Source organism: Pocillopora damicornis, chromosome 4 (genome assembly GCF_964200805.1).
Source record: "Pocillopora damicornis chromosome 4, jaPocDami1.2, whole genome shotgun sequence".
Taxonomy (NCBI): Eukaryota; Metazoa; Cnidaria; class Anthozoa; order Scleractinia; family Pocilloporidae; genus Pocillopora; species Pocillopora damicornis.
In genome coordinates this window covers 24,734,407-24,741,515 of record NC_142673.1, presented here as the reverse complement: position 1 = coordinate 24,741,515, position 7,109 = coordinate 24,734,407, and the positions used below count along the sequence as shown (strand labels likewise).

The 7,109-nt window shown below is 38.5% G+C and overlaps 1 long non-coding RNA gene and 1 pseudogene across 1 annotated transcript; both read left to right on the top strand.

Annotated features, from left to right (window-relative positions):
- Positions 1 to 1,405: 1,405 nt before the first annotated feature.
- On the top strand, positions 1,406 to 2,513 carry LOC113683532 (adrenocorticotropic hormone receptor-like; annotated as a pseudogene).
- Positions 2,514 to 5,151: 2,638 nt separating this feature from the next.
- LOC149047366 (uncharacterized) lies at positions 5,152 to 6,681 on the top strand. The gene is made up of 3 exons (XR_016186415.1): positions 5,152 to 5,329; positions 6,171 to 6,257; positions 6,468 to 6,681. It is a non-coding gene; the product is annotated as an uncharacterized LOC149047366 (long non-coding RNA).
- The last annotated feature ends 428 nt before the right edge of the window (positions 6,682 to 7,109 follow it).

The window sequence follows — 7,109 nt, the reverse complement described above, 5'->3', positions numbered from 1 at the left end:
TAGCGAAAACATAAAAATTTTCCAGCAAAACAATACGCTGGCGCGTGCGCCAACACCGAACAAAAACTCTATGGAGCCTCCTTCAAAGGAAGAAAAGTTGCCATTCCTAATCGAACTACTTAGACAATTCAACTAAAATCAATAAGGCGAACTATTTGAAATCATTTTATCGAAAAAAAAACCGTGAAACGTTTTAGATGGATTGAAATGTAAGAGATCTCTACTTATTTATGTACTTTTTTTCCCGTGTAATCCGCACTTCGACAAGGAGGAATACCCATGCTGCCCCCCCAACTAACATGAAGAAAGGAACAGTGCAAAAAACACAAAGCGCTGCAGTCTTCATCTTGCTGACACAAGCTTCAGGTATATATAATAACCGCCAGCGATCCAAGATGTGTGCAGCTGTATAGAGAGGCTTTACCAGCTCAGCTCGGAGAAAATTAACCACTTTCTCAGTTGGCTCTCTTTACAAAAATGCGTTAGTCAAAATGTGCCTTAGTTTTTTTGATAACGGGATTTTAATCAAGTTGTCCGACTCTGAAAAGCCAGACCTCTTGATGTTGTTGTTTTAGAGGAAAACATCAAAACTCACGATGTTTGTACTGTAAACATACGCCACGCTGAGATCAATAAAGCCAAAGAAAAAAATATGACTACAACTTCTAGAACTACGAATGTTTACGCTGTGCTAATAATACAGCCTCAATCACTGATTATCATTTAGGCGATGTGTATGGATTGGGTTATTGAAAGTTTATGAATTGTAAATTGAATATGCAACCCGTCCAAAATGCATTCATCTAATTTTTCTCCCTAGCAAAATACTACAAAACTTAATTAACTTGAAAGCGAAAGGCGTCATGTCGTTGGGTGTACTGTCGTAGACGCCGTTTTTTTTCATCTTCCTGCGTATGCATGTGTATGTTAATTTTAGGTGCTGATAGATTCTTTCTACTGAGAGAAAATGTAAGTTTTTTTCTTGCAGGGCCGACGGATATAGATAAATTATAATGATGTTTGGCTAGCCGATGTGCTTCACTATCCAAAAAAGCAGCTGGCGGGACAAAAATCTCATTATTTATTCAACTGACTTCTTTTTCACCTGTGTTGAGGTGGAAGCTGTGTTCAAGTTATCTTCTGTTGGTGACCTCCCTCACTTTATGCAGCAACATGGTAATTTGTATTTGAGTCAAAATCAGACAAGCGGACGAATCATAGCCAGATACACATGCCGGAAATTTTTGAAATAATTTGATCTTTCATAGTTGTCGACAAATGCACCGTTCCAGAGATCTCTCATTTGGCTACTTCGAAACGGAATTTTCCATCGAGGGCCCGAGAAGTTCCAGTTTGCTCCGAAACCGAAAAACAGAGGCGTGACTGTGTAAAGGACAACAGAAAGCACCTTTACAAACCGGTGTCAAGTCTAACTTTAACAAATGCAATATTTGCTCATACGTTGATTTCATCGGGCGTGCGGGAACAAATCAGAGAGTTTAGATGGCTTTAGCATCAGCGTCAAGTATGTGTTCAAACATTGGTTCCCCAAAAGCTCTCTCATACTTCACAGCCTCCTTTTCAGTTTTTCTGATAATTTTAACTATTCCTGGAATCTTTCTCGTCTGCTTGGCCATCATAAAAGATCCCTTCAGGAACTTGAAAACGCCTTTTAACTATTTCCTGTCAAGTCTATCGGCCACTGATCTGGTTGTGGGAACGATTATGGATCCAGTGTCAGTTGCTTTTCACACCAGCGAAGCGCTTCAACTTGACAGCGTAGATATCAAAATCTTGCACATTTTGTACTTTATTTTGCGCACGGCGTCTATTTTAACACTCATGGCACCTACCGTGGACAGATATGTGGCAGTATCATCGCCAGCGAAGTAAAAAACAATGGTTACCTCCAAGCGCGCTATTTTAACATCCCTGTCAATTTGGTTGGCAGTACTAGGGTTTTCTTTTGCATACTTCCAACTCGGATTTATATTCTACTCCTTCATTTTTGCAAACACTGTTGTTCTCAGCACGTTTGGTCTTCTCATCTTTGTTCATGTAGGAATACTTAAACGACTGTGACTAAGATCGAGACATTGGCGAAAGAGGAGAGCAATGGCAAACAAAAAATCTGATGTACAGGAGAACCAAAAAAGTCTTATCAATGCAAAGAAGCATTGATGATTGTGCTTCCTGCATTTTTTGCTTCGTTCACACCAGTCTGTGTTATGATTTACTTGTTAAATTTTTGCTCAGGCTGTAATTGTGAGCTTATTCGTTGGTTGCGGGATTTGCAATTCTTAATTGTGTTGTGCAACTCTGGTATCAACCCTTATTTATACGCATGGAGGCTTCCTCAGTTCAAAAGAGCTTTTTACAAGCTTCTTCATCTCAAGGCACGCACTGAGATAAGTGACATTACCAAAACGTTAATTCATGTCACTGGTAAACGAGAAACTAGCCAAATACCTGAAACTCTTAGCGGTGAAGACGAAAGGATCTCATTCGTGTAATAAAACTTTACAAAAATAAACACATAATAATTTGCATTCTTAAAACACCTGAATATAGTGCGTATTTAAAATTTATCAGAATGAGTGGTAAAAGATTTTGGAACAACTTACTCTTATTTCTATCTACAAACATTACGCTATCGATATTACTGATCCCAGCAGTATGCAGGACGTGTGTCATATGAACTTCGCAGTAGACTTCGCTCACTGTGGAGTCTCTGTGGCTCAGTGGTTAGAGCATCGGAGCGCGGAATCCGAAGGTCTCAGGTTCGATTCCTCGGAATTTTTTCTTTGTCCTTGCTCGTGACAAGACGAAAAAACATTCTCAGGAGCCAATGGGCTGATTGTTACTGATCCGTGTGGTTCCAATTCATCTGCAGTTTCGGAGATGACTGCATTTGACGGGAGAATTGTTCATAACCGTATAAATGGGTTTACTATATGCCATGGAATCTTTAGAACAGGTTTTGTCCGTACGCCTTTGCCAGAATTTCGAGGTGGCGCCAGTTCTCATTACGTAATGCACGAGGTGCGTTTTTTCCAACTTAAAATACAATCAATTTAACTCCTCAGCTTATTGTCAGTCGGCGGGTAAGTTGGTAACAACCTAGAGCTCCACCAGGGTCTAGAATATGGGTTGACTCTCCTTTTAGATCATTATCAAAATTTCAGTACCAAATCATTCCACGTTATCCTCTTAAATGACTTCGATTACATTGCGGTGTCCCTTTAAGTTCTGTTCGTTTTCAGGACAGCAGGAAAAAGGCAATCAAAAAGGCTTTCTTTTGTGCAAATTGAGGAGTGTATGCTGGGATGGCGTACGCTTATCATCGGTTGGCCCCGTTTTCCTCGAAATCTAAAGACGCTACCAATAATCCACAATTTAATTTATTATGCGCTAGAAAGAAAGAAAATATGAGGCATTTAACTCTCCTTATACCTAGAAATAATAATTGATAACACTGTATTATTATTATTATTATTATTATTATTATCATTAATCTTGAGCATGAAAAATAGGAGCCAAAAAACGAGGGTTGCTACGCCATCGTGTATTTGAAGCTGACATCGAAGACTGAAGGTTTTTTCAGAGAAAATCATGGTGTCGACCCTCATTTTAAAGCTCACTGGTGAAATATCGATTCGCCAATAAGGATATAGGTTTTCGCTCTCTTTGACAGAGTCATCGTTCTTTAAAGCAGAGCCTTCGCTGGTAATAGCAGAATCTTCGCTTGTTATGACCGAACCTTCTGCTCTCATGGCAGATCCTTCCTCTTTCTCGCTTATTCTCAACATATTTAATGGATTACGTCCGATAAGTTCAACAGAAAGTCCAAAAATGAGATAAAAAGACCAGATACTACAAACGGCGTCACGTCCATATTGTGGATGGGTAAAATTATGTTTTGTACCTTTGCAGGAGATTTTTTAAATTTGTTTTGACCACAAGCTTTAAAATTTATTCAGAAACGGGTTTTTCTAAAACATGGAAGCCGTTATGATGCACATTTCAAATCGTACACGAACCGGGGAAGGGTGCATTCATTTCAATTATATGAAAAAGGCTGTGAGGAAGGGGGGGGGGGGGGGGGGGGGGGGTTTCCTACCCTGAATTTCAAATACTTCAACTCCGCAGATATCTTCGGTATATCTGTACTTTCCTTATGGTATGGGGTACTTTTCATCTACCTTTAATAAATCAATACAAAACTCAAACGTATTGAAATCCTTTTCTCACCAGGTTTATCTATTTTCGCCAAAATGGCGTATTCAGGTTAACACCAGATTCTCGAGTAATGTTCTTTTATTTCCTTGCAAATATGACACAAGGCTATATTCCTTATGCGCATGCTAGATTTTAACACTTCCTAGGGTATCAGTCAAGTTTTTTCTCTTTCTGTAGAGGTAGCTCAAAAGGAGTTAAACAAATGTAGCCTTAAATGTGAAAATAAAGGAAAATGAAATATGCCCGACAGCTGTGTTTCGAAGGAGGTATCCTACAGCCTTTCCGCTAATCTTCAGGTAATTATATCACTACAAGCGCGTAAACGAACCCAAAATGTTCGGCAACCCTTCCCGGCTATGAAATTGACTTTGATCAAGAAAGAGACGAAAAATCATTTCTGATCGCGACATCTTGAAAATACCCTCATAGAAAGTCAGCAATAATGTTCTTTGACAATAGCCTATGACAACTTGAAATATGCGGAAGTATATAAGTCAGACGCGAAAACCCTTCACGGTGTTATAATCTTTCGGGAAGCAACAAAATCTTACATTAGAGACACATGAGTTTGTACAAAAAAAGAGCGATTTATTTGATCTCAGAAATTTCCGTCAGCAGCGTTGTTAGTATAGTCTCCTTGATAGTCTTCTGGAATCCAACAGTAAGATGCAGAAAAGCAAAAGAATAGCGTGATGCGGCCAGCCGAGAGGACCTCAACTGCTGTTAAGCCAAAGACCTTACTCGCTCGTCACTTACATGGTTTCACATTATTGATTTTCTTTTGCCTTCGGCTTAGGTTACTCAGTTTACGCAGCTTTTTTGACTGACGCATTTTTGTGGAGAATACCGACTGAGAAAGTGATTGAATGTGTCCGAGCTGAGCTGGAAAAGCGTTTCTATGCAGCTGCACACATCTTGGATCGTCGACGGTAACTATATATATCTGAATTTTTCATACACTGAAGCTTACGTCAGCAAGATGAAGACTACAGCACTTTGTGTTTTTGCACTGTTCCTTTCTCCGATGTTAGTTGAGGGCTCGATACATAATCTTTCCTGCCTTGCGTCTGGTGCTTGCAATGGAGAAAAAGTACATGAATAAGTAGAAAGCTCTTTCGTTTTCAATCCATCTAAAATGTTTTAGATAGTGTTAATGTTTAATTTGAGTTGAATTTTCTAGGAGCTTCGATTAGCTTCACATTTAAAGACTAATAGTGGAACAAAATTAACCTAATTTTCTGTTTTGTTTTTCTTGGACCTTAGCACTAAAAAAACAAATAGTAGATGTGGACTTTTTTTGCCGTACATTTCCAATACGCATCAGTAGATTCCCATGGAAAACGTAGTTTTCCGATAAAATAGGCAAAATTATATTCTTAAAGCCATAAAGCGAAACAGCTCATATCAAGCGCGAATAACTTACAGCGACTTACGGCGCTTTATTTAAGCAAATGAAGCAAGCGTGGTACATAGCTAAATATGCCTCGTTTTTTTAAAGCCGTGGAGCGGAACAGCCCATATAAAACGCGAATGACTTGAAAGATACCTCGTTCTTTAGACGTGGAATACTTCAAATATCGTTTTTCAAGCCTTAAAAAAAAGAACACGCTTAACACAAAAATATGAAGTACAGTATACGGGATATATGCCTCGTTCTGAAAGCTCTGACGCAAAAACAGCCCATAAACAGAAATATGAAATTGCACAATGTCAGCTACCAGATGTCTTTTCCTTTCAAAAGGGGATTTTCCAGTTAGGAACACTTATTAGTGAGCGTAGAAATACCTTACTATGTATTTATTCATGTCAAAATGAGCTGGAATCTTTCAACAATATTTTTTCTTTATCATTTCATTCATGTCATTAATGAATGATCCTAGTTGTTCAACTCAGTAATTTTCCGCACTGAAAGCCGTTTTAAACTCTTTTAGAGAAGGACTCTGAAAAAGTTTAGAGATAAAGGAGAGGCTGGAAATTTGGAAATGATGAAGATGAACACCCGTAGACGCTTGGAGGAGGTAAGTACAGGTTTTTAATCTATCGTCTCTTCGGTTTGTCTGGTTTAGTCAGTATCCAAATAGTTGAATTGGAGGAAGAAGTCATTCGGTTCTTTTCATGCATTTTACTCCAAATATTCGTCAGAGCTTAACGGTCTTGTTTTTTTATTTCTTTGTTTTCGAATTAATTTGAAGAGAAGTTCTAAGATTATGTTTGTTGAATCTTTGTAGGCAAAACGTGAGCAACAGCACCGGAGAGAAATTTGCTCACGAGCCCGCGAGCTGAGATGCGGAATGGAACAAAAGAAATAGGTTCACTGCAGTGAAGACTACACAGCTAACTTGAAGTTAAAGCATAATTTCATTCCTAAATAACGAAATTGAGATGTAGATGCTTTAGCCGATATCACTAATATTATATTCTGTGAAAGTCTATAAATTGTTTATATGTACGATTCGCTCTATTTGTTGTTGAGCCCTAATATGTTAAGTGGCCCGCCAGGGTAGTGTGAGGACTCTTTAACCCTTTAACTCCCATGACTGACCATGACACATTTTCTCTTTAGGGAGAAAAAATTTAGCATTTAAATTTTCTATCATATGACAAGGAAGTGCTGAGATGAATCTAAGGGTTCTGATTGGTTCTTAATCGGAAGCGGTCATTAACTGTGAATTTTTACTCTCGAAAACCAGCATATTCAAAATTTGCAATTAAAACTGTAAAGAAAGAAGTCCGGCAAGAAGTCACCAAACGATTGATTACAACGAAGGACGACGAAAAAGAATAAGATCATTTACCAAGCAAATTTTATTGTGATCTGGAAACCTCTGAAAAAAGCAAAGGCGAAAGCCAGGAGGCTATTTATGATTTTA